Source organism: Canis aureus, chromosome 6 (assembly GCF_053574225.1).
Source record: "Canis aureus isolate CA01 chromosome 6, VMU_Caureus_v.1.0, whole genome shotgun sequence".
In the NCBI taxonomy this organism is placed as follows: Eukaryota; Metazoa; Chordata; class Mammalia; order Carnivora; family Canidae; genus Canis; species Canis aureus.
In genome coordinates, this window is record NC_135616.1 from 279,337 (window position 1) to 307,205 (window position 27,869).

A 27,869-nucleotide genomic window follows, 5' to 3' on the forward strand; every position below is an offset into this window, starting at 1 on the left:
TCTAATTTTAGCATAGTGGTGAAGCCTATTAGTTGCTATTGAGCAAGTTTCTTCATTACCTCGTGTGATGCGTTCTGGGCAGGGCCCATAGGACTGCTGATGGAGCCCTGAACTCACTGTTCTGGGATTTCAAATTTCCTATCTTCTACAAGAGAGTAACCTTACTCAGTGTTATCTTACAGAGTTGCCACGAAAATGAAATGTAATAATCCATATGAAAACTCTTTGAAAAATAACAAAAAGTTCTCCAAATATATTGGCAATGCAAATTTGCAGGTGAGAGGACAACCACACAGAACAATAGAAGCACCAGTTGTGAATCCTCTGTTAGCTGCAATTTGAGGTCTTACACCCAATACTCTCAATGCAATTAGGAGCCAAGAAAAGCTTGCTCAGGAAGTAAGAATGGGGTCAGATGGATGGATTGGAACAAAAAGAGAGGACCATTTTCCAGCTACGAGCAGTTGGAGAAGTGCACTGACCATGTTATTATGATTTGAATGGTCACTTGGGTCCAAAAGGCTCTGGATGCACCACTATTATGACATTTAGGGTTCTTATTTCTCTACCAGCTTTTTGGTCATTTCTCCAAACTTTTACTCTATCCATAAATGTCTGTCTGAATTGAGTTTGGGTTAGGTGCAAACAAGTAATTTTTAGGACCAAGGCCATGATTCCTGAAACTATGGGCAGGCCCAGAGAGGAGCCCAGTGGAGGGCCTGGATGGGCAACCAGCCAGAGGACTCATGTTCTAGGGCTGCTCCTTAACCATATTTTCATGTCGGGCTGAACTAACCATATTTTCATGTTGGGCTGAACTTGGTATTCCTGAACACTTCATGCAGGCGTGGTGTCCTTAACAGATAGTCTTCGTTGTATTTAGCGACAGTACATAGTAGCAAAAATGTTTGTTTCTCTTAGCAAGTGGACATATGAATGTCACTGTGGTTGAGAGACTCCTGAATTAGGCCACCAACAACCTCTCCCAACACTGCATGTGCTTGCCATTCACCCAGCAAGAGGTTGTCTCTAATTCTCCTCCCTGTGAGTCTAGGCTGACCTTTTGACTTCCCTGACCAAGAGACAGTGGTAGAAATAGTGTTTATTCCAGGACTTTTGAGTCTGGGTCATAAGAGAACTGGCAACTTCTGTTTACTCCTATGAGGAAGTCTGGCTACCCTGAAACCACCATGCTATGAGCAAGCCCATGCCAGACACAGAAAGAGATTTCATGGAGGAGTATGGAGCCATGAGACATGTGAGGGAGGCCTTCTTGGGCCTCCTGGCCCAGCCCCACATAGCCAGCAGCTGAGAGCACCCAAATGAGCAGTCCCATTTGATGCCACAAGGAGCAGGAAAATCATCCAGCCAAGCACTGCTCAAGTTACACAATCATGAGAAATAGTAAGTCATTGTCGAGTTAAGACGTCAAGTTTTCAGGTGGTTTGTTACACAGCAGTAAATAAATGAAATAGCAGTGTCTCTTCATTCTACCACACAGAGCACCCAGAAATACTGACATAAATGACATCATCAGCTCTCTAGACAGAGAATGCCAAACCCTTCTATGTAGCAAATAGCTAAAATCTTTTCTTCAGCAGCAGTCTTGAGAAGTTACATGGCCTTTCAAGTGCTCCAACTTCCCACTTGGCTTGATAAACACTCTCTGGAAGTCCTCTGTCACGCCTCATGCAGGGGCTACACCTAATGGGAGCTGGAAGGTGCTCATGATAGAGACCTGAGAAGCCTGAGGTCCAGCACTCACTGTGACCTTTTGAATTAATCCAAATTTTGGGCAAGGTATTCATTCTCTGCTGCCTGTTTCCCACCTATGACAGGGAGATGATAATACCTCTCCTGGAGTGCTGGGTGGCACAGTTGGTGAAGCACCTGACTCTCGGGTTCAGCTCAGGTTGTGATCTCACGGTCCTGAGATCGAACCCCAAGTAAGGCTCTGTGCTCAGCGTGGGGTCTGCTTGATTTTCTCTCTCTTTCTCCCTCGACCCACCCCCCTGTATGTTCTCTCTCTTTCTCTCTTTCTCTCTCTGTCAATCTCTGGCTAAAATAAACAAACAAATCTTTTTAGAAAATAATAGCACCTCGCCTATTTACTCTACAGACTTGTAGTAACCAAACGAGGTGGTGTATGTTAAATGAGCTTTAAAAATATGGTGCTGTTTTCCTACCAGCTGACATTTCGTAGCTACTTCTTCAGATTGAAATTTTTACAGTAAACGTCACCAAAAAGAGAAAGAAAAGGCACAGCCCCCATCAAATGACCTGAAAACAGACTTCCAAGATGGTACCTAACGCACGGCAAACTTCCTTCAGGGACAAACAGCGGATGGGATCAGGAGAAAAGCAGCTTTGCGTTAGCGAACTAATGATCAAGGAAAGTCCCCTTGGACATTTGACCAAACATCTTCAGCGAGTCTGTAGCAAAAGAGTCCCATTTGGGCATGTCACTTAGCAAAATGTTTAGGGCAGCAATCAGCAAGGCACTTAGGCCATGTGTGTGGCATTTCTCTTGCCCTGACCAGCCACGACAGCAAACACGGACAGCGGGTCAGGCCTGCTACTCTCTGCTCTTACGGCCCCCCAAGCTGAGGCAGGCTCCCCACCCTGCACTCTGTTCTCCTATCTACCACGTCCGTCTGAGCAGCAAGAGCCACCTTGACGTGGGTGACCTACAAACCTTGAGACATTACGTCAGAGCACAGACTGCTTGCTGACACTGGTCATGTGGGCAGACCCCTGCCTTCCCCACAGCAGCCCTCTCAAGGCTTCTGGGGGGGCCTGGAATTCCGCCAATGATGAAACCCCACCGCTGAGAAAAAGTAGACAACTAGGAGACCGCCCGCAGAAATGTCCAGGCGCGTGTCTGGGTCGTGGTGAGATGGGCAGTATCGCTTTCCCACGAGCCAAGTGTTGGGGATCTATCAGCTACGGGTGATGAGAGCCCCAGAGAGGAAACCATGAATCAAATTTTCATTACCACGAAGGGACAAGGAGCACGAGTGGAATCCATCAGCATGGATTCTTCTCTGCTGCGGCCACCACTCGGCCACCGTGGGCAGAGGGCTCTGGCCTGGGGCAGAGATGGGACACCGCCCCGGGAAGTGGCCTCTGAGGGCGGAGAGCCCCCCCCCCCCCCCCCGTGAGCGGGTCTGTAATCTGTCCTCATGGGGCCGCACAGGGAAGGGAAACGCGGCTCCCACGCAGACCCCAGGGCTCCCCAGAAGACATGCTGCCCGCGCAGGGCCCTACCAGGCGCAGCAGGGGCAGCCGCGCGGCTCCCTCGCGCCAAGGCCGCCCCCACATTTATTTTAACTTCCTTTTCCTGGAGAAACAAGTTGTGCAGGAGGAGCAGAGAACAATGGCCTGGTTCCACATAAAAGCACACGCAGGAGAAGCCAGGTAAGGCACCTAGCAGCCATGGTCCGGAAGCCCAGAATAGCCAGCAGAGGCAGAGCGCGAAGCAAGGACAAGATGACATACGGGTTGTGCCTCTGGGGCCGCGTCACCTCCCAGGGGTCGCCCACATCGGCCTCCGTGTCATCTGCAGCCACATGCTCTCCCAGGCCGCACAGCAGCTTGTAGGACATCTGACCACATGGCCCACCACCTGGAACCCCCCAGGGAGGCCCCGACTCCGCCCCGTGGAGGACCTGCACCAAGATCCTGGCCCTCGCCTGCCTGTTCACGCAGAGCTCCCTCCCCAGCAGTCCCCCCACACCATGTGTGCCCCCACCCAGCCTCACTCACACTCCCTCAGCTGCCTGCTCTGCTCCTGGAACATGGCCCCATGCTCCTCACCTGGCGCACCCTGACTCATCCTCAAGGTTCCACCCCATCACCACCTGCTCCTGGAGCCACCTCGGAGCCCCGCCACCCCCTGCCCATGTGCAAGCCATGGGAGCCCCGGGCTGGCATCACTGTAACTCCTGATCTTGTGACCATCAGGTAGATGTGCAGCAACCCAGTAATGTCCTTTCCCTAAACAGCATGGGTCCCTTCCAGGTCCTTCCATCAAAGGGCGGTCCCCAGAGCTGCCTCAGAAAGTGTTAGACATGCAAATTCTCAGGCCCCACCCGAGTCCTGGTGAATCAGAGAGTCTGCAGGTTGACACTTCTCTAGGGACTCCGACGCGCCTGCACAGTGGAAAGCCAGTACCCCAAGAGCCTTCGGAGACCTTGTAGGAGCAGCTCAGATCCCGCTCAACAAGCAGCTGCGCTGAGCCCTCTGCCTGGCCAGCTCCCCTCCTCTGGGACGGGAGCCTCTCCACACCGAAAGCAGCTGCACTACTGGGGCCAGATGCGGAAATACCTCCCCGCCCTGTCCCCCTCGGACTAAACAAGAATCACCTAGGGAACAAAGGAAACCAGGCAACTGGCTCTGGGCTTCAGGGAGCTCTCACTAACCCTGAGCACAAGCCTGCTGCGCTGGCCAGAGTTCATCTCAGGCTAACTCCATGGCTGGAGCACCTTGCTCTCAGAGAAGCCAGTTTCTGCTTGTTTTTCTCCAAAGGACAGTGGTTAGACACCGTGGGAGGGTGACAGGAGGACCTGCCACTCCTGCAACACGCAGATACAACGCAACAGAGCAATGAGAAGACCCTGGTGGTTGGTTTCAGCCACAAGTTCCATGGGTCATCACAACAAAGGCTATGGTTGTGAGCTGAACGCATGAGGTTTTACAGCCCACTCCCCCTCCAATCATCACGAACACATTCAAGCCTACAGAAAGGCCCAAAGACCCAGATACTGACTTCCCTTGTAGACCCTTCAATCTAGCCTTCATCTCACACTTTACTTTTATTGGACACCTTCTATGCACAGGGTTAGCCAGGTCTCCTTCACCCGTGGATTACAACCTTGGCCTCATATAAGAATCATACAAGGAGCTGTGAGAAAGTTCTGATGTCCAGTCCAGAGCCCTGACCAATTCAACCAGAATCCCTGGAATCAGACCCAGGCATCAGCATTTTATTTTTTATTTTTTATTTTTTTTATTTATTTTTAAAGATTTTATTTATTTATGATAGACATAGAAGAGAGAGAGAGAGAGAGAGAGGCGCAGAGACACAGGCAGAGGGAGAAGCAGGCTCCATACCGGGAGCCCGATGTGGGACTTGATCCTGGAACTCCAGGATTGCGCCCTGGGCTGAAGGCAGGCGCTAAACCGCTGAGCTATCCAGGGATCCCGGCATCAGCATTTTAAAAACTCCCCAGGAGTGATTCCAATGGGCAGCCAATCTGGGGAACCACAGTTTTGAATGTTGACATCTGGGTCCTACCCAAACCACAGAAATCAGGTCTGAAGGCTGGAGCCTGGGCATGTATGTATAACACACACATGAAAATGGAATGTTCAGAGGCATCCATTCCCACAACAGTCTTTACAGCCCTGCCTATACGGTTAGTGCCCTCCAGGGCTGTATGAACCTGACAGGGGAGGCACAAATGGCACATGATTCATGAAAATGGCATTCTCACCAGTGAATCCTGCCCTCAGGGCTCCCACAGTCCTCACACTCTGGGTACTGTCTCCCTCTCCGGAATTTCTCTAGCTGTTTTTCCTTTGGGTGCCTTCAGACAAAAGAAAAACCTTTCCAGCTCCCTTCTCACCATGTTTGAAAATTGGGAATGGCTTTTGGTCACTCAGTGTCCCAGGTTAAATTTAAGAATTGGAGGGCTCTCTGTTCCCTACTGAGGAAGAAGATAGGTGGCCCATTCACCAGGCCAGAAATGGCCAAAAGGTAAGATAGAAAATACTCTTGATTCCTCATTTTACAGGAGCGCCTGGGTGGCTCAGGTGATTAAGTGTCTGCCTTCAGCTCAGGTGGCAATCTCAGGGTCCTGGGATGGAGTCCTATGTTAGTTCCCTGCTCAGTGGGGACCCTGTTTCTCCCTCTATCTCTGCCCCTTCCCCTGGCTTGTGCTCACACTAATAAATAAAAGTATTTTTTAAAAACCCTTATTTCACAATTTTGATGCTGTGTGCCTTGATTTATCCAACAAGTGGGAAAAAGAATGTGGTTGGAATACTTATCATCTAAAGGATTCCTAATACAAATCCTCTTGTGGAAATGCTGATGTTTATATGACAAGTGAGCACTTTAAAAGATGTTAAGCCTGCAAAATCACTCATTAAAACTTGGAAAAATAAGCTCAACACCTCCTCTTCTTTTCCAGATTACCTCTGCACAGTTGCCATTTTAATTTAGCGTGACCTACTTTTTTGCCAGCACTGACCATTCATCTACATGCCTAATGACCAAGAGAAATATTCTCTGTAATTTCTGTTGCATCAGGAACAGAGCTGGGCTGCAAGTTAAGAGAAGTGGGCTCTGGGTCCCACATCACCACTAAGCCCCTGTGTGACCCAGAACAAGTTATTTGATCTTCAAGTTCTTCATGTATAAAACAAGAGAATAAATCCTCACAGGGATGGTTTTCTTCCAGTTCAAACATCATGTGGTTCTCATTTGCTTGTGGACAATGACATTAGCCTGGTGGAAAAGGCTAATAAGCTTATTACTTTGTTTCCCTAAAAATGGATAATTATTTGAGAGAAAGTACCTTGAGTAACCAATCCCATAAAACAAAGATTAAGTAACTAATAAATACACCATAACATCCCAGATGTTACAAGCCTACAGAAAACAGAGAGACAGCGTATGCTGATAATATTAATGAGGAAAACAATCACACATCTAACCATGATTTCAGAGAAGGAAACAGATGTTGTGGCAGGAACATACAAGGAGGCAGCTTGGGGCATTTAGGAAAGAATGTCCAGAAGCAAGAGTAAAGTTCTTTCTACTACAGTTTCTAGGGAACTTAGGGTTAAAGGAACAAGGAACGTGACTTCTAGTTTTTGGACTTCCCAGGTAGTGACCGTGTTGCCTAAGACGAGCCACTCGTCTTCCCCAAGCTCAAGGCTTCCCATCTGTCAAGTGGGAATCATATAATACAGACCCAATGTACCAGACGGACCACTGGAGCTCAAGGAAGTCACCCCGGTTACAGAGATGGCTTGATTTAATACGGCCTCATAGAAGCTATGCAAAGCTGAGGAGTGTGTGTCCCTATTGCTCTTGACCTGGCCCACTGAGAAAGCACCTCGAGATAATACTCAGAGCTGATGGGCTCTCCTATGATGGCTTCTTTCCTTTCTCTCATCTTCTTCATTTTCCCCTTATTTACTTAATAAACCCAAATCTGTGCTTATTTTTAAAATTAAATAGTACAAGAGGGTATAAAACAAAAATAAAAAGTCCTTGCCCTCACCCCCTCAACCCCCAGTTGCTTCTTGCTTCTTACCACTAGTAACAATGACTTCTGTGTCCTTCCAGAAAAAAACTTGCGAGTAGCTCATAATCATAACTGTACATGAACATGTTCCTATACCTGCCCCCTCTCTCTAGAGCGAGACACCTTCTTTTCCAGGTATCTATTACTGGAGAGGAAAGATCTTATTTCACATAATCTCAGTTTAAGGCAATACAGTTTTAGATTACTGAAATCTGACATTGCTTTTAGTGGTGATAATTAAATAATGGTGCTATCGTTATTTCTTAGCAATAGGAAAGGGGGAAGAACAGAACAAGAAGGTTATTTAATACGTTATGAAAGCCAATTCCTGAATTCAGGAGTGTCGAGCAAAACACTGTATTGTTTGTTGGTTAAATAAGAGAAAAGTCGGCTGTGAAAGGACAGATAAATAAACCTTTGGTTCTGTGGATCTACTTTTGAATAAGCTGAATAGAGAAGTCAAGGGGTTTTTTACCTCCTCTTGTTCCATAAATGTATTTCAGGTTCACTTTCAAAGACGGCTCACCGAAAAAAAAGGGGGTGGATTAACAAATTCACTGAATAACTTTTGAAGAATGAAGGCATACACAAAAATTTAAAAACAAGACTTTAAGCTTTTAGCTAAAGTAGTTTAATAAACCAAAAGCATTTTCACATCGGACCGCATACTCCCTGTCATCCTTCATCCAACGAAATTAATAAGGACCAAGTCTTTTTATTTGTCTTTAATCTCAATTCAGCTCAAGAATATGGTAAAGTAGAGAAAGAATGAATAGTTATTTAGGCCGTGACATGCCCAGGACTATTCACCAGACATACTCTCACCCATGCTGTTAACCAATGGTCTCTCTCCTTACTCTGCACATCCCGAGGTTCTGTCATTTTGATGGGACATAGGTCACTGGCTTTATTACACAGCAGATGGATGGGTTGCTCAAGCCCTCTTTGGTGCCCTTTAATAGGCATTAAAACTCTATAATAATTGGTCAAGACATTGCTCCTTTTCTCTCCTCCAATCTGGAAAGCTCAAAGCAATCCAGTGTAGTTACCGTATTATATATATCTCACCTCCTCTCCTCAAGTGGTTACTGCAATCCTCTTCCTGATTCTCCTCTTACAAATATAATCATTTCAGATTTCTGAATCTCTTTGTCCCTTTTTTCCTGTTGAAAGTGGCATAAACACTTTACTGTCCTGAGTCCTCTTCAAAAGTTCTGAGTATCTGGTAAAAAGTGCCATTGCCACCATATGAGAAGGCAAAGTCCTAGTCTCTGTGACAAGTACAAAGATTTGCTCATCTAACTTTGTCTGAACTCCCTGTGGTTCTCACGTATGTTACTGAAATCGTAGCATATTATATCTTATTAACAGACAAAATGGTCTCAAAATGACTGGAAAAAACTCAAATTCAAATAAATAATAAATTGACAATAGAAATATAGAAATGGCCTTGATGGATCTCAAAATAACTGTACCTCTTTAGAAAAGACTTTAAGAGCCCTACTTACTGATAAATAAAAGAAATGTGAACTTGTCCCTAAAGTGAATCATGCTGCAGGAATTAATTTACTTCATTTCAGGCTTAAGAGTTTTCAGACATCATGGTTCATAAATTCTTATAACTGGTAGGGCTTTCTAGTAATTCTGCCTCTAAAAATAATCATGGAAGGGTCATTTTCTGGGAGAATAGAAAATTTGCTTCTTCACAATTAAGTCATTTATCCTTTCTTCCAAAGACATCAGTCACAATCTAGAACTACCTGGGAGTGGAGTGACAGTTTTGTTCCTTTAAGGACAGTTATTAAAGCCTAATTGAAGGATTTCTATTTCTAGCTAAGGGTAGACTATGTTATATATAATCTTTCCTATGTGTGAAATATTTTAAGATAAAAATAAAAATAAGCTGGATAAGTCATAATGGAATACAAAAATAGCTCCCTGGTATAAAATGGTCTCCAAAAAGTTGGTGGGAATAGTCTCCCAGAAATCAAGTCCTTTCCAGAGGGGCAGATCCCTGCTGGCCACACCTGCCTTTGTTTTACCCAACAGCTCCACATCTCAAGAGTGAGAGCAGATTGTGTTTTCCCGGGCTGATAGCCACTTCCTGAGAGGACAGCTCTTGAGGTTCCTGGGGACAAAGTACCCCAAAATAAAAATAAGAGCCTCCCTCAAAAAAAAAAAAAAAAAGGCAATGGATGCTCTGATAAGGTAAGTGGAGGAAGCTGGTGGAGAGGGGCTTCCCGCCATTTGGTGCCTCTAAGCCCAAGCTTTTCAAACTCAGCAAATGTGTTTTTTTCATTGTAAAATTCTCTGGCTTCAGGAAGATTGGGGAAAACCTCTATGCACAAAGCTGGAGCAAGGTAGGGGGAAAATACATTTGGCTAGTGATCCTGAGAACACACGGATAAGCATGTGACTTCTAAAAGCCAGACAGGATTACATAAGCTTCTTTGGAAACATTAGATTCAACAAGAGTCCCCTGGAAAGGCCACCCTGACTCCTCAGCCTGGACACAAATAGTTCAGTCTCCACAAGGACTAGACTTGGCCATGGGTGAAAAATTCTGCTTTCCATGGAAAAATGCTGGGACTAGGTTAAAGGGAAGAAATCTTACCCAGCTAAAATCCAGGCTACTCGTTTTCCTTCTTAACAGTTTCTGGCATAGAAAGCATCTTCTTATCACGTCCCTTGGTCCTAAATTTGCATCTCTCTGCCAGGCCAGTATGGATAAGAAGGAAGAAACCAGATGGAGACTTATGACTGACAGGGCTCCAGGTGCCACTCCTGCAACTGCTTACCCAGCCAGCTCACCTGCCTTATTAGGAAAAGCCTAAGGGATTAGTCTTTTCTATGTAGGGAAATATATCTACATTTAGCTGGATCCAGTTTGCAGGGACGTATTCGTCCCAGCCTTGGCTTTCCAGCTGTCACCAGGATGATATATCGGGAGTAGTGGAGAAAGTTCTCTGGGCACGGGCAGGCAAAGGGCAGCAGGTGTTCTGTGCTCCTCTCCTGTCTGTCTCTAGGGTAGACCACACTCACTTGTCTCCGCTAGAGTGGTGAACTGGGTAATACGAACCAAACTTCCCAAAGAACACAACAAAGAAACCTAGATGAAATATTTGTTGAAATTCGTCCTAAAAGCACAGAAGAACTAACAAGATTGGGAGGGACTTCAGACTTAAGATCTGGAAGACAGAGGTCCAGAGACGTGGACCTAAGCAGCGGGGGCCACTTTTACCCAGTCAGATGGACTGTGAATCCAAATGAGGAAGTTAGGAGGCTGAGCAGCACTTTCGGCAGCCTCTAGAGCCTGGGGGCCAGCACATCCCTAGACTAAAGCCCAGTAAACCACTTCATGTTTACATTTGGGACCCTAGGAGTAAGAGAAAACAAAAAATAAACTGGTCTGACTCCACATCATGTGGGTAGCCTAAAAAATTTCAAGTCCCCAGACTGTCCCAGGATTGCTAGTCCCCCAAGAAGCCCGAAGAAGCTATTTAAAATCTTCTCTGAAATTCCTGTCATTTTTTTCCCATCATTTTTATCAGCACCACTCAAAGCCTCAGATTACTGCATTTCATCAATCTTAAATATCACTAATTATATGATTGCACTACTATTTTAGGTACCAGTGAAGAAGAAAAAAAAAAAAGTCAGGTACCTACTATTTTAGGTAGAACTATAAATTTAAGTCTCCATCAACTATAAACCACATCTGAATTTGACATTAAAGTGTGGGGGGGGAGTACATCTTAAAATTGATGAGATGACATTTATGCAAATATTTTTTCAAAACAATATCTAGCACACATTCAAAGATAATCAGGCACATAAGGAGATATAAATAGGAATCAGCATGATAATGAGAAAAACAGAAGAAACACAGAATGTGAAACAACTATACTTACTATGCTCATGGAGATACAAAGTTGGCTTAAACATTTCAAAACAAGGAAACAGGACTATATAAGTGTAACATTAAAGATTTGAAAAAGAACTAAGAAACTTTAGAATTGAAATTCAGTAACTAAAATTAAGAATGTAACAGATGGATGTATCTCAGATTAGATACAGCTGAAGAGACACCGTGTGATTTAGAAGACAGATCAGAAGAACTATTGGAATGTAGCCAGGAGATATAAAAAAGATCGAAAATACAGAAAAGAGCGAAAGAGATAAAGAAGATACAGTAAGGAAAATTAAGAGAGTAAAACAACCTTACAACCCAAAGTTCTTCCAGAAATAGGCAAGAGAATTCAGAGGACATCACTAATAACCCTAATAACCCTCAGCTTTTTCAACGACCAACTGCACCACAGTAGTAGGTCACCCTAGTGAAGACCCGGAGATGGTATAACCCTGGTTACAAGTTGCAATGTTGCATTTTATAAGAAATAAGTATTTGGCCAATCAGATGACCAAAAGCCATTTCTCACGTATATCTGGTCTTTGTCCCTGTCCCTAGTTCCTGGCTCATAACTCCCCAAACCTTAGGAAATTTCCTGAGCAAGAAGAACAATGGGAACATCTTTTGGCATGATATGTAGTCTCTGTCCTTTGTTCCTGAAATCACTTCAGAGCCAAAAGGTAAGATGGGTATCTTGCCATTCATAAAAAGCCCCACTCCTTACAGTGACTGTGTTTATGTTAATCAGGTGACTCTTGGAAAGCACCGAAGGATGGGGTTGGTTGCCAGGGGAACTAACCATGAACAGAGTGATGGAACTTTCAGTTCCATCCCCTGACTTAAAGAGTAGGAGAGGGGGCCAGAGGCTGCATCAGCCACCCATGGCAATGATTTAATCACTTATGCCTATGTAATGCACTCTCCATAAAAATCCAAAAGGAAAAGGGTTCCGAGAGCCTCTGTTTGGGAAACCTGAATGCTTCCGCATACCACGGGCGCCTGGCCCCAAACTCCATGTGGACAGAAACTCCTTTGTTTGTTTGGAACCTCACCCTATGTATCTCTTCATCTGGCTGTTGATTCATACTCTTTAATACACCTTTGTAATAAACCAGTAATCTAATGAGTCAACAGGTTTCCTGAGCTCTGAGCCACTTCAGCAAATTTACTGAACCCAAGGAGTGGGGAATGGGAACCTCTGATTTACAGCCAGTCAGTCAGAAGCAAAGAGAACCAGTGGGGCTTGCAACTGGCTTGGGGGGGTGTGGGGAGGGAGTCTTGTGAGACTGAGCCCTTAACCTGTGGAATCTGATGCTCTGTCCCAGGACATGGAGGCAGAATCGAGTTGAACTGCAGGACAGCCAGCTGGTGTCCAAGAACTGCTTGAATGTGTGGAGAGAGCAGCCCTGTGCCCGGAACTGATGACGGAACTCTTCTGAAAGAAGAGACAGAACATGAAGACTCCTAACTCTGGGAAACGAACTAGGGGTGGTGGAAGGGGAGGAGGGTGGGGGGTGGGGGTGACTGGGTGACGGGCACTGGGGGGGCACTTGACGGGATGAGCACTGGGTGTTATTCTGTATGTTGGTAAATTGAACACCAATAAAAAATAAATTCATTAAAAAAAACTTTCAAGCACAAATACATAATGAATATTAACATACCAAAAAAAAAAAAAAAGAAAAAGAAAAGAAAGAAGAGGCGAATATGGTGATTTTACCTTTCTGTGTATCACTCTCCTCGTAGGTGAGTGGACACCACAAAATAGCTCACAAGCTGTTGGAAGACTTGAGGAGTAACACTTGAGAAGTCCGAGCAAGGGCTCCCCGCATGCTGCTCGATACGACGCGCTGGGGCTCCCACCCACCTAGCCTTGCTACAGGAACTGAACACGCAGCTCCACACTCTGAACATGGCACCTGATGTGTCAGAACTGTGGAATGGTAGGATCGCACGAGATTCTTCGTAGAATATCCAGGCGATCGGAAGTTCATTGCCTTTCCTTTAAAAACTGGTTTTATACACTTAGATCAATTTTTTAGACCCCTAACCACAAATAGAAAACTAGATGAGGGATCCCTGGGTGGCGCAGCGGTTTAGCGCCTGCCTTTGGCCCAGGGCGTGATCCTGGAGACCCGGGATCGAATCCCACGTCGGGCTCCCAGTGCATGGAGCCTGCTTCTCCCTCTGCCTGTGTCTCTGCCTCTCTCTCTCTCTCTGTGTGACTATCATAAATAAATAAAAATTAAAAAAAAAAAAAGAAAACTAGATGATTAACAAAAGATACAAACAGGGTAACAGTCCTATAGAGAAATGTTTAGCCGTACTGGTAACCAAAATGGAAATGAAAGCAATAGTGGCATATTTCCCATTTATCAAATTAATAATTTTTTAGGAATAAGCTACCCAAGGGGCACCTGGGTAGCACAGTCAGTTAAGCATCTGATTCTTGGTTTCAGCAGGATCATGGTCTTGGGATCAAGCCCCGAGTGGGGTTCCACGCTGAACACAGGTTCGGCTTGGGAATCTCTCTGCCCCTCCTCTCTGTTCTTGCATGCTCACTCTCTCTCTAAAATAAATAAATCTTTAAAAATAAATTAAAATACCCTGTACTATCAATGATATGAAAAAATCATTTCCATTTATAGAATGCAACTAGTTAGCATGGTACATTTCCACTCCTGGTTGAATAATTTCACTATTGGAAATATATGCCAAGAAAACAACCCAAATTATAGGAAAAGTATGAACACAAAGTTGCTCACTGCAGTCATACAGCAGTGAGAAACTGGGAGCAAACAATGTTTGCTAATAATAAAATATTGCAATAAATTAACAGGCTTCCAAAGTATTGAGTGAATTGTGTAGCCACTAAAAGTCATGTTTACCAAGAGCGTGGAAAAACATAGAAATTGGAGCATCCAGGTGGCCCAGCAGTTGAGTGTCTGCCTTGGGCTCAGGGCGTGATCCTGGGGTCCTGGGATTGAGTCTGGCAATGGGCTCCCCACAGGGAGCCTGCTTCTCCCTCTGTCTATGTCTCTGCCTCTCTCTGTGTGTCTCTCATGAATAAATAAATAAAATCTTTAAAATTTAAAATTAAAAATAAAAAATTTTATGGAGATATAATTGACATATAACATTATATTAGGTTCAGGGGTACAATGTAATGGCTTAATATTTGTATGTACTGTGAAATGATCACCACAGTAAGTCTAGTTAACATCCATCACCACACATAGTTAGAATTTTTTTCTTGTGATGAGACTTTTAAGATCTACTCTCTCAACGACTTTCAAGTATACAGTACAGTATTATTACTGCAGTCACCACTCCTCACATAGGAAGTTTTGTGAAATAATCTTATTCCACTAATCCAATTGTTTCCATTTTTTCCTGGTTCCGTTTGGTACTACTCATATGCATACATCTTTGGCACAGGTGTGATCAGTGTGAATTAATGATTACTTCTACCCGGATTAGAAGACCTGGAAACTCTTCTCTTGCCTGGATTCCCCACCCCCACCCCCCAACATGCTCTTAGGAACCAGGAAGTCAGAACAGTGTTCCAGTGACCGTGAATGTCAAAGGGTATGGGACAAACTCCTGACCCCGAGCCCAGCACTGGCACTAACCTCTGTGTAATCTCCGCAAGCCACCTAACTTCTTTCAGTCTCAGTTTCTCCATTAATACAATGGGCCAAGGAGAGCTGGGCTCATGATCCCAAAAATCCCTTGCAGGTTTAATCTCTGTGCTGGCATATAAATTTGATCTAAAATCTCCAAACAGATCTTGACTTTTGAAAAACTCTATAAAAATCAAATCTGTTTAAACACAAATGGAAAACTAGGTATTTTTTTAAATCCCTCCTACAATACATCTTTTAGTAGACAGTCTTTATTTTTGTTAAATCTAGACATTGACATATTGACAGTTCAGTGTCACATACAGTCAGGCACATTTAAACACCAAAGCAATAATCATAGTACTTTCTCTTCCTCACTGAAGGTAGATTGATTTAGATTAAGGAAAAATACGTGCACGAATGAAAAGTCTAAAATACAGAGATTTTTTTTTTGGTTTGTTTTATTATCTTCAGTTTTCAAATGCTTCGACTATTTGCCTACCCCCATCCCCAAAAGGTATTTCCTACCCAGCCTGTTGCAATGCAAGGAAAAGTCTCGTCCCAGTCTTGGGTATTCCAAAATGGAAGCTGGAATCAATGAAATCTTACTGTAAACTTTCTACACACCATTACGATATGCCAAAAAAGAGCTTCCTTCACTTTCTGAATCAATAACTTGGGCACCAGGCCAACCTCACTGCTATCGCCTGGGAGAACTCACGAAGCCTCCTGCTAAACTTGAACTAACCTTGCCCCCAGTTGCATCCTACAAGATGCTGCTGGTGCTGATGCAGACCTGGACTTGCTGAAGCTATGGCAGTTTATTTCTGAGGACAGATGGCAAGAGGAGTACAGGCCACCCTGCACTTAACCATATTCTATTTCGGTCCATGCTCTCTATGTCAGTCAGGTCTTTGAGGAGCTTCTCTTAACCCTGCCTGTCATGGGTAGAGGTAAATCTCTACTTTCCAATTCCTACAGCCACAGTTTCCTGTCACTCCGCAGTTCATTCCCGGAGGAGGCTTTACTTGCAGCTAAGGAAACTGAAACCCCTCTTGCAGGACCCTTCCAATGCCCTACAACTTCTTCATCTGGTCATTCTGTCCTTGTCTGAAAGAGGATCCCTCTTACACAAGCATCTTGTCCCACCAGCACTAGATCCTCTCCCCCACTTCCCTCCACACTCCTGTCCCCCCGCCATGGCCCAAGCAGCAGCCAGGATGACCCTGTGGGCAGCGGTGGTTCTGCGGCCCACACTTTCGGTGTATTAGTCAGCCACACGCCAGGGGAAGAATTTGAGATTTAATTTTTTGGGGGGGTAGGAGGGGACTCAAAAGATTGACTTAACATCATGAGCAGATTAGGCTATGTGGGATGACAAAGGACACTTGCTGATTTATGAAATTATCCATATGGAAAGTTCCACAAAGTTAATTTCACATTTACTAAGTCGCCATTATTGAAAAGAACCAAGTTACGTTAAATAAGGCCTCTCCCAGAAAAGTGGGAAGTTATACAGAATGGCACACATTCACCAATAGCCCTTAAGAGAGCGTGATTCTCAGGCAGGGGTGGTTTTGCTACAACCGGAGACATTTCGGATTGTCAGGACTTGGGAGCCGGGAGTACGTTACCGGCACTGACGGGACAGAAACCGGCAGACTGATAAACGCTCTACAATGCACAGGACGGTTCCCCATAACAAAATATTGTTCAGGCCACAACAACAATAGCGCTCAGGCTGAGAATCCCTGCCTTATGATGATGGGCAGGTACAGACAGGTAAGGAAGCAAGGGTTCTGTTTGGAAAACGATTAACCTTTAAACACGAGAGCAGGTGAAGACCAGGTCGACAGGCAGCTCAGGCACAGCTGCTACCTGACTTTAGCTGCCACACGAAGGTCAAAGCATGGAAGGCTCTAGACTTTGACGGATCACAAGACCCTTGCCAAGAGAGGCTACATGAAGAGGTAGTGGCATAGTTTCAGGAGCACCAGAAAGGGCACTTTGCCTCCCCTATTACCTCCAAAACGCCCTTGTCTGTGCTTGAATTCCTCTCATGATGGACAAAACCTTTCATTCCATGATGAGGCTTAAAGTGCAAAGACCCCCTGGAAGAGGGAACAGTGACCTACATTCAGACTCAAGAGAAAGTGACTGATGACAGATTGTTTTTCCCCTGAGTTTTCATACAGTGAAAGGCTCTGAGCAGCTCCAAGTGGCTCACGCTGAGAAAGAGAGAACAGGCCCTGATGGGAGGGAAAAGGGTGAAGAAATGGGCAATCCGGCGTTCAGACATAAACGTCACCTACAGACGGTGCCTGAGCCTGCAGGGAGGCAGGGATGCAGAGAGGGAAAAAAGAAGGCACATTCTTGGCCTTGAAGAAGATTACAATCAAGTTCAGCTCAGGTGAAAAAACTCCAGGAATGCTGGAAAGAATGGCAGAGATGCAGTGCTATCCCTGCAGCAGACAGCAGACAAAGGTCCTCACCAGCCCCGGGATCACAGTGAACCCCAAACGGGGCCCACCGGGTGAAGCCCCCACCCCAGACACCAAACCAGGTCATGGACGCAGAGTAAAATGCTCAGGCAGCAGGACTTTGAATGAACGGGAACTATGCTAGATGAAGAACTATTAAATCCCTGGTTTGTTTTCCTTCACACCTTTGCTTACCACCATTTTTCTCAATTTGGGAGGAAGCTTTGGTCGAAGTCTTCTCTGCCCCTGAGGATCCTATTCCATCTCACAAGGCCAGTCTATGGTATTCTGTACATTCCTGATTTCAGCCTCTGTGAGGTTTTCCTCTGCTCTTCCCTTAAGGACAGAGCCTCCAAGCCACTCACCTAAAGCTTACCATATTTCCTTTGTATCTTTTATAATGGGCCTAATTCCAGAAAGGATTTGAGAGGGGCTTTCAAGTTCATATCCAAAGAAATCAGACAATGTAGCTTAAAAAGAACTTAAGTGGGAAACTGGACATAATTTGGGAAGAAAAAGATCACTGTACCATGAAGCTGGAATGAAGCAGTTACCATGAATCACTGGAGGCCACGGTAAAAAGATGAACACACTAGACATATGGTAGGTTCTCACTAAGAAGAGGAAGGCCACAATTCCCTCACAATTTTCTTTGACATTAAATTCTAGGAGGAATTGGCTCCTGGCTTTTCAAGTTTGCTGCACAAACTGTCATTTTATGTGTTTATCTGAAGAACTGTTAGGTCCTTTAGGACAGAATACATCTTAGATTATATCTCCCCAGTAACAGCCTATATTAAATGTAAGTACTCAAATATTTGCCAACAGACTGATGAACCACAGTTTGCCTGGCAATCTGGATATTCCAGTGTGTCTCAGGCTCCTAAGATGATCACAGTAATAAGAGGCGTCAAATCCCTTAGCAGAAAGGACTACTTCATTCTTCCACTTAGTCCCCAAGTCACCCAAACGATGGGATTTAAAGACATGCTCACCCCACCTGCCGTCACCAGTTTGAAATCAGGGGCTGGAAGGTCCAAGCTGGCCCTATCTTTCTGCCTCCCCCCACACCCCCTTCATGGTTTAGTCAATTGTCCTTTTGTCTGTCTTTCTGTCCACACCACAGATTCTCCGATCTTTCTGAGTGTCAGGGCTTTGCCCTATTAACCTTCCATTCACTGCAGTAACTAGCGTGGCACTTTGCACAAAGGAACTGCCTCCTTCTTACTATTTTTTTTTTTTTCAGTGTAAGGAAAGTAAATTGGGAAGGGGTCCCAGAACAGGCTTTTTCATTCTTCTGCCCGGCTCCCCTCTAACCACCCCCCCCCAAGCTGTGGTGTAGAAGCCCAGCTCCACATGGACAAGCAGTCCAGAAAGGTTAAAAAGCAAGTTACTAAAGGAAGTGAAGACTCAAGGGTCCAAAGACACATTCTCTCTTCCTCGTTTCCACGTGGCCCCCAAAAGTAGGCTGGACCATCCTGCAGAAATACACACATATGCAATAACGAAAAAACCTTTGTACATAGCAGGTGCTCGGTAAATACTTGTCAAAATAAGGTCAGAGCACAACTAACCAGAACACAGGAAGCCCTCCATTAATACCTGCTAAGTTGGAAAGTCTGTAACACGTCTACCTTGTACCTAGTAGATGCTCAATAAGTACCGTTTAGATTAAGAGGATCCTGATTTTTGCCGCGCACACAGTAGGTCCCCTGCAAGTGGCTCTTAAATGGAACAGCAGGAACCGCTCGCTCGAGGAAGCGGGGCAGGGCTGACGTTAGTCAAATCCCAGGCAGAGATCCATGAACCGAGATGCGCGTCTCGAGGCAGCGCTTCCGAGGGTGCCCGGGAGGCGCGTGACAGCCGCGCACCGCGCGCTTCCCCGGGGGCCGCGGACTCCCCGTCCGCCCCGGGCGTGGGCGAGCGACCGCGACCCGCTGCCCCCCGGGCGCCGCCCCCCATATCACCTCGGGGCTGCACCTGGAGCTCCCGCGATGCCCGCCCCCCACCGGGGCGCCCTCCCAAGCTGGCTCCTCCGGTTCTGGAGAGTTGTGGGCAGAACAAAAGCGAACCCGATTGCTTCTCCGAAGGCGCGCAGCCCGGGAGGAGGCTGGGGGGGCCGGCCCGGGCCGGGGTGCGGGGTTAGACCCGATCCGCGGCCCGCGGCCGCCCGCCCTCCCGGCAGATGCAGGCTGCAGGTTGCAGCGCCGGGGACAGCGCCGGGGACAGCGGCGGGGACAGCGGCGGGGCTCGCTCCTTCCCTCCCTCCCCGCCCTCTCGGGCGCCCCGAGCCCCCGCCCTGGGGTCGCAGGGGCGGAGATGGGCACCTGGATCGGTGGGGCGGGGGGGGCGACATACTAACCCTCGAAGGCAGCGCGAAGGAGGCGGGAGGGGAAGATGCTGCGGACTGGGGCGGACCCCACCGCCGAGCTCCGAATTTGAACTCGCCTGCGAACCACCCCTGGGCGCCCCCAAACGCGCCACACCGCCCGCGGGGGTGGGGTCCCCTCAACGGCGCCCGGTCCCTAAATCCTCCGCCCTCTGCACCCCTCGGGGATGCCCAACCGCAACCTTCCCGTCGGGACCGCAGATCCAGGGGCGGCCCGGGCGCGGGCGCGGGGGCGGGGGACCGGGTCCCGGAGGCGGCCACGCCGGCCCCGCGGGAGGCACCGGCGCGCAAACTCGCGGTTCGGAATCCGCTTGCTTCCCGGGTCGGGGTTTTCCCCCAGGTGAGGCGGGGGCGCGGGGACAGCGGGGAAGGAGCTTCTGCTTTTCGCTCGGCTTCTCCGGGGCCCCCGAACTCCGAGAGGCGCAGGCACCGGGAGAAGAAAGGAAGCGGAGGGGGAGCCACTTACCCAGAGCGGAGCCCGAGAGCGCGGCGGCCCCGGCGCAGGCGGCGCCTTTGTCTGAGGTCGCGGCGCCGGCGCGCTCGGCCAGGCAGGTCCCGGCCCCGGCGCGCGGCGAGCTCCCGCGGGCGTCCGGACAGCGCGGCTCGCGGCTCCCGCCCCCCGCCCCGGCTCCGGCTCCGGCTCCGGCTCCGCTCCCGCCCCCGCCCCCGCCCCGCGCTCGCCGCAGCCGCCGCCGCCGCCGCCGGCTCCGCCCCGCGCCGGCCCCGCCCCCGGGCCCCCACCTGCTGCGGCCGCCGGGGAGCCGAGCGTGGGGAGCCGCGCGTGGGGAGCCCAGCGTGGGGGGCCCAGCGTGGGGGGCCTGCCGCCTCCCCGCGCACCCCGCCCCCGCCTCCCCGCCGCCCGCGACCCCTACAGAGACGGCCTCACCCGAGGGCCCGGCGCCCGCAAGCAGGGGAGCCGCCGTGGGGGGCGGGGGGCGGGGGGCGGCCTCCCTGCCCGGGCGCGCGTCGTCGGGGCCCCGTCACCTTGGAAGGCGGGGCGGCCCCCACTTTGCCCGGGAGAGGGGAGCCGTCGGGCTCCGGCCAGGAGGGAGGGGGCTGCGGGAAGCAGGGTCTCCCTAACCCCGGCTGAAGCCCGGCCTCCCAGCGGGGTCAGCCCCTGGCGGGTGAGGGCGCAGGGAGGGGGGCGGGGGGGTTGGGGCCGCAGCCCGGCCGCGGGAGCGGGACCCGGGGCCTCGGAAGGGGCGCGGGGGGAGGGGCGGGCTCGGGTGCAGCGCCGGCCACCTGGGCTGTGCGGGCTCGCTCGCTGGGCGGGAGGGGGGAGGGGGAGGGGGGAGTATCAGGGGGCACCTGCCGCTGGAAGCCGCCGGCCCCGCAGCAACACCGGCGGTAACTGGAGTTTACACAGATGGCACCTTCCAGCAAACCCAAAGTGGTCCCGCGGATTAGGGGCGTCACTTCATGGGTTCGCCCCAGTGGAATGGCTGAGGAGCCGCTTTCCCAGGCAGAGAAAAATATCCAGATAGTGTGTAATGAGGTCACTAGCGGCTTTAGCTGCCTGTGGCCCTCCCTCCTCCCAACTCCCAAAGCCTTCTGAGCGAGAATCTTACCTCCAGGCTTCACAGAGTCCGCTGTTGCCTACGGTGGCTTCTGCTTCACACCCCATTTCTGCCTCCAGGGCGTGGGGCCGTTCCAGGTGTGTAAGAACTGTTCAAAATACTGATGTGTGATTCATGCAACTGTGCTGATTGTAACGTGCGCAAAACATAAAGATTTTAAATTGTGGGATCATGTAGGGAAATGCATCAGGTGGGGGGAACAATAATGGCCTGTGAAGGGTGACAGTGCCAGCTCTAAGTAGTATGTAGATAGAAATGCTACTTACTGTATGTGTGCAGGTAATAGGTTAAGGTTACATACTGACTTAAAGACAGCGGTTATCTGAACCTTCATTAACCTATAAGAACAGGTAAGGGTAAGGAGAAAGCGTGTGACAGGCAAATGTGTGTGCATCTGTGGTAAGACTTTCCTGTGTATGTTTCCCAAAGAGAACATTTTAACATTTGCTTCTTTAATTTTCATTACAAATAAGTATTATCAATTCAGTGGGTATGCATAAATATGAAATACTCTGTTAATTTATTCATTTTTATAACATCTTTTCTAGAAAGAGGGAACAAGAGGCCCCAAGGATTCTCGTTTTGTCAAAAAAAAAAAAAAGCCAGAAACAAAAATGTCCTGCCACAGCACGCCCACTGAGCTGAGAGTCCGGTAGGTCTGAATAGAGACTGACTCAGAACAGCACCACCAAAGCTCCCAGTCTCCCTCCTGGGTGTTTTAGATCAGTGTCTTGGGTCTGTGAAACTGCTCTTGGGAGCAATGTGCATGTCCACGTGAGATAATTTATCTCTTCCATTTGGCAACTGGGAAAATGTAATTTTCTCCGTGTGATGAGCATGAGTGAATGGCTCATGCATAGTGAATGGCTGTCCTCCAAATTGTGGGATGAGGGTGTGAAATATGCATTTTAATATCAGAGTCCATTACCACACAATGCCAGTAGAATGAATAGGAACTGGGATGTTTTATCCTGGCCCCTTCCGTCTCATCAGCATCACATGGGTTCTTCTCCTATGGATGCTGTTGTTAGGAAATGTTTTTTTCCTTATTTTTACCCCAACCAGAAGACTGCCAAAGAAACAGCTGGCCTAGATGGGGTAAGTAGAAAATAACCACACAGAACCCACAGGGTGGCAAGGTTTCCAGGTTGTTTTAGAACTTCTGTTTTCCAGAGGGAAATGTACCATGACTACATACCTGTAAACTATACCTCAGTGACTGAGTCACAGGTTCTTTTTTTTTTTTCTTTTTTAAGATTTCATTTATTTATTGACACAGAGAGAGAGGCAGAGACACAGGCAGAGGGAGAGGGAGAAGCAGGCTCCACGCAGGGAGGTCGATGTGGGACCCGATCCGGGTCTCCAGGATCACACCCCAGGCTGTAGGCGGCGCCAAACTGCTGCGCCACCGGGGCTGCCCAAGTCACAGGTTCTGATGCTGTGCACAGTGATCCTGGAGGACACAGGAGTGGGGAGCTGCTGCATGGAGCAGGAAATGCCCTGCCACCTGCCTTAGGGCGTTTAGATATGATGTTTTTGAAATAGTGTTTCCGTAGATGGAAAATTGTATATTCCCCCCACTGGTCGTTGAAACTTAATCCCTACAAAGTGTTAGTGTTTGGAGATGGGGCCTTGGGGAGGTAAGGAAATCAGGACAGTGGAGCCCTCAGGAATGGGATTACTTACTGTCTTCATAAAAGAGATGGCACAGAACTCCCTTCACCCCTTCTGCCACATGAGGACACAGTGGGAAGACAGGCATCTTTGAACCAGGAGGTACGGGTAGGCCCTCACCAGATACAGATCTGCCACCACCTTGATCTTGGACTTCCTAGGCTCCAGGACTGAGAGAAGTTTCCTGGTTTATAAGCCACTCAGTCTCTGCTATTCTGTTAAAGCAGCTGGAATTGACTAAGACAGCAGAGTAACCTCAGGAAAGGCTGGGATCTAATTTTTTTTTAATTTTTTTTTATTTATTTATGATAGTCACAGAGAGAGAGAGGCGCAGAGACATAGGCAGAGGGAGAAGCAGGCTCCATGCACCGGGAGCCCGACATGGGATTCGATCCCGGGTCTACCAGGATCGCGCCCTGGGCCAAAGGCAGGCGCCAAACCGCTGCGCCACCCAGGGATCCCATGGGATCTAAAATGAGGTAACAAATGACCATCTTTCTCCCTAGGACTACAAATGGGGGGGGGGCACCAGGGTGGCTCGACGGTTGAGCATCTGCCTTTGGCTCAGGTTATGGCCCCAGGGTCCCCAAATCGAGCCTGCTTCTCCCTCTGCCTGTGTCTCTGCCTCTCTCTCTGCATCTCTCAGGAATAAATAAATAAAATCTTAAAAAAAAAAAAAAAAGAACTACAAATAGGACTTATATATTGTGATATAATAAGAAATACATCTGCTTTTTGCCCCTCAGTTCCCGGCACAGAACTCCTCAACCCCTTGCAATTTCCTGAGTGATTGGAGTGTCTTTTGTCATTCATAAGGATGCCCTAATAAGATGACTTAGGGTGGGCCCCACATGTAGCTCAGGATGGGAGCTGGTCATCCACTAGAAAAACCCTAGTAGGTTAGAGGTTTGGAACTTTCAGCCCCATGTGCCAACCTCTGGAAAGATTAAACTCTATAAATATGCTGGAACAGCAGGATTAGATCAGGTGCCAGGTTAGAGAACACATCCATTTGTCAGGGGGATGAGGAACACCAGTTCCCTGGGGGGACAGAAGCACCTGCGTTGGGACCTTCTGGACCTAGCTCTATGGATTGCTTCATCTGTTCATCTGTGACCTTTCTAGTATTTTTAATATTTTTTAAAGATTGATTTATTTATTTTAGAGAAAGCGTGAGTGCATGTAAGTTGGGAGGGGGTAGGAGCAGAGGGAGAGAAGCGGACTCCCCACAGAGCCTGGCACAGGGCTGGATCTCACCACCCTGAGATCAGGACCTGGGCCCAAATCAGCGCTATATCTTTTGCAATAAACTGCTAAACATAAATAAATGTTTCTTGGAATTCTGTGAGCCAGTCTAGCAAATTAATTGAACCTGGGGCGGGGCGGGGGGGGGGGGTGGCGTGGAAATCTGAAGTGAGCATGGGGGTACAGTGTTGTGTGACTAAGGCTTTACCCTGTGGCTCCTGATACTATCTCTAGATAGTGTTGGAACTGAGTTATTAAATTGTAGAGAAACCAGTCAGAGTCCACTGAGAATTGACTTGCTTGGTGGGTTTGGAAAAAAACCCATAGTGGATTTATGAATTGCACCTATCTGTTTCCCACTATGGGTTTTGTTTTCCAGAAGAAAATCTATTTATGATTACTATAGTTATTCCCGATTTATACCCTGTCGATAACAGAAAGGGATGTGAGGAGCTTTGGAATATTAAAAACCATGTGAAACTATAAAGCGCTCTTCTAAGTTTTGGTGCATCTGTCTTGGTTTACAGTTATTACTGGTATTTTATTCAATCAGGATGGCCGTGATCCAATTCTGGCCCAACCTGTGGACAGCCCCTGCCTATTATTGGCAGATGCAGTGGGTAATAATAGACTTCCACGTAGCTTTCACAGGGCTGCCCCGGCCCCCAGCTATGAAGGAACCTGGCTGACAAAAAATCATCGTAATAATATTCTGATTAAGATGTGCACAGAGTCTATGATGGATGAAGTTGGCGCTGAAGCCACTCAGGAAATTCAGTTGAGAAGGGTCAGAGTTCTGATTATGCTTTCTTAAGTTGTCAAGAGGGAGGAGCAGCCAAGAAGCCCGAGGGATGATGTCCCGTAAGATAGAGGAGCCGTGAGCTGAGCTCGATCCCCTCAATCCTCCCGGTGTCTGGCTCTACCCAGGGACTCTGCAGGCAGGGCCTAGGGTAGTGCCTCACCTGGTCATGCTTTGCACCTCTCGCTTCCTGCCGTGGGCGTTCCCCGTTGCCTCTGAGCTCTGAGATGCTGCAAGACCCAGGAGGGCCCTAAATGAACAGGGGAGTTAAGGCCCCGGTGACGTAGTAATACGTGGGGTGGGGTTGTTCACCTCCTCCAGAATGCAGAAGCTCACGTGGCCACTCAAGAGGATCCAGCAAGACCAGGCCATCAGTCGCACCAGATCTCGAAAGTGCTTATTTTCTCCCTCTTTGCTTCTTGCACCTGCTTCCTGGCAGGACTGCAGTCCCTTCTGGGGGGTGGAGGGTGCTGGACTTCTTCACAAATAGTAACACGGGGGCTTTTATCTTGGGATCTGCTCTGGGAATCCCAGGGTGGCACCAAGACACGCTCTGCTTCTCAGGGTCCTGAACATTCCCTCAGGGGCCGGGCCTGACGCCCACCTCCTCAGTGAAGGAAGAGCAGGACCACAAGGCAAGCAAGTGGTTTTATGGGACATCTTTCTATGTAAAGTTCATTCAAGACAGAAGAGTTCTGATATGAAAACATGATTGAAAGCCCTTGGCCTGTTTAATATTGGGACAAGTTTGGGAGAGGCCATCACGGACGGGAAGGTGGGTTTCAGGGGGAGGGCTCTGAGTGCGTGTGTGGGGGAGCTGCTGCCTGAGGAGTCTAAGGAGAAAGTCCGGGGGAGGCTGGCTGTGGCTGGAGACCCAAGATGTGAAGGCATCACTACATTGGGGTTAGGAGGAGAGCCTGCGCTCAAGGTTCCCAGGGAAGCAAGTCCAGGGGGCACAGGGTTGAGGACACAACCTGAAACCACCAACTCCAGCAACTCTCTCTCTCTCTCTTGCTTGCTCGCTCCTGCCAAAAGCCTTTCTCCACATCTTGCCCTTCCCCTTTGTCCTACTAAACCAACACTGATGTGTTCCAATCGCAGGTTGAGATTCCTTGATCTCAGGAGGTGAACACCTTCTCAGGCCTCCAGATGATGTATCATGGTTGACTTAGACACCAACATGTAACCCAGTTCTGGCTAATGAAGCATGTCAGGAAGTCTGCAAAAGAGAGATCCCTTCCTGAATTAAAAGATGGCAAGGAAAAAATAAAATAAAATAAAAAGTGAAACAATAAAAGATCGCAAGGACACGGAGGTTGTTGCCTTGTTCTTCCTGCCTTGAATGTAGAGGTGATGGCTGGTGCTACAGCAATCCCAGTGTGATATTGAAGCAACAAGCATGAGAAGAAGGCTGAGAGAATCTTGGGGATGCTGGCCCTAGATCAGTGAGCTAATAAGCCAATTTTAGCAGCTATACAGAATCTTCTAGCATGCAGGAAAAATAAATCATTTGTATCAGTCACTGTCAGTAAAGGGTTTTCTGTTACTTGGAGCCACAATCATTCTCAAGCCCAGGAAGATGGTGATAACAAAGCAACAGGAGAACCAAAGACAGAGATTCAGAAGTCAAGGAAATAGAATTTTGAGGAGGTGGGAGTGGCTGACAGTGCAAATACTGCAGAGGAGTCAGAAAAGATGACACTGAAAACATGAATGGAATTGTTCAGTAAGAGGCCATTGGTGATCTCAGTGAGGGCCATTCCAGGCTCACTGATGGGGCCAAAGCCAGCTGTCAGTGGGCTGAGGACATGGGGCATTGAATACAGACAACACTTTCAAGAACTTTCCCTCTGCATGTATCAAGAGCCTTCAAATGTTGCTGAGCTTTGACCTACATTCTTCACTTGTTGAGATCTATCCAAAGGAAATGACCAGAGACTCTTGACCAAGATTTAGGCCCAAGGGCAATAACCGTAGCTTCATCTGTGGTAGAGAAATGTTGGCAACAATGCACACACCAAACAATAAGGAAGCTGTTAAATAAATTATGATCTGTCTCCATGATGGAATATTCCTCCAGCCAATATATAGGAGGTCTCGAAGGAATTTTTTTAATAGGATGGAGGAATATTCATAATGGATTGGTTAAAAACCCAAGCTAAAGAAAATATGGCTATAAATTCGTTATATACGTTATTTATATGCAAAGAAAAAGGCAGGAAAGGAATACATGAAAATATTTAATGTTAGGGACACCCGAGTGGCTCAGTGGTTGAGTGTCTGCCTCCGGCTCAGGTCGTGACCCCTGGGATTGAGTCCTGCATCAGGCTCTCTGCTCTGCGGAGACCTACCTCTTGCCCTCCCTCTGCCCCTCTCCCTGCTCGTGCTTGCGTGCTTCCTCTGTCTCTCACTCTCTCTCTCAACCAGATAAATAAAATCTTTTTTAAAATATCCAGTTATGGGAAAACTTCTTAAATTTCTATTTTCCCCATGTTTCAAAACTTTTATTATTTTTATAATCAGAAAACTTTATTTTTAAAAAACTGCGAAATTTGCTATGAAGAAAAAGAAATAGAGTAGTGACTATGGGCCTGGCCCTAGTAGGAGACATTCCTGAAGATGAACACGTAGGTGTTTTGATTTCCAAGAACACAGTTTGTACAACACGTCATGGTATCTTCGTTGACCAGGCTGCCAGGAACCTCACCAGCAAACCTGATGTTCACTTACAAGTATGTTATCCTCCTTTGTTTTGTTTTATCCCTTCTAGGGCCGCAGGTCCCATATCTGCAAAGATAGGAAGAGGCATCTGAGTAATGTAGCCCAGTGCGAAGGGCCAAGGCCTCCCAACACGGC

At 47.8% G+C, this 27,869-nt stretch overlaps 1 protein-coding gene and 1 long non-coding RNA gene across 4 annotated transcripts in view; one reads left to right on the forward strand and one right to left on the reverse strand.

Annotated features, from left to right (window-relative positions):
• Positions 1-20,322, reverse strand: part of MAPK4 (mitogen-activated protein kinase 4) — a 148,754-nt gene extending 128,432 nt beyond the window's left edge. The window contains exon 1 of one of the 3 annotated variants that reach the window (XM_077899752.1): positions 20,185-20,322. The gene's annotated coding sequence lies outside the window, so the exon portion shown is untranslated. Of the gene's footprint in view, positions 1-19,691; positions 19,806-20,184 lie in introns of those variants that run through there. The other 2 variants (XM_077899753.1, XM_077899755.1) reach the window with 2 other exon arrangements.
• A 709-nt stretch (positions 20,323-21,031) lies between these two features.
• On the forward strand, positions 21,032-24,254 carry LOC144315085 (uncharacterized). Its single transcript, XR_013380875.1, has 3 exons — positions 21,032-21,372; positions 21,844-21,947; positions 23,282-24,254. It is a non-coding gene; the product is annotated as an uncharacterized LOC144315085 (long non-coding RNA).
• Positions 24,255-27,869: the final 3,615 nt, after the last annotated feature.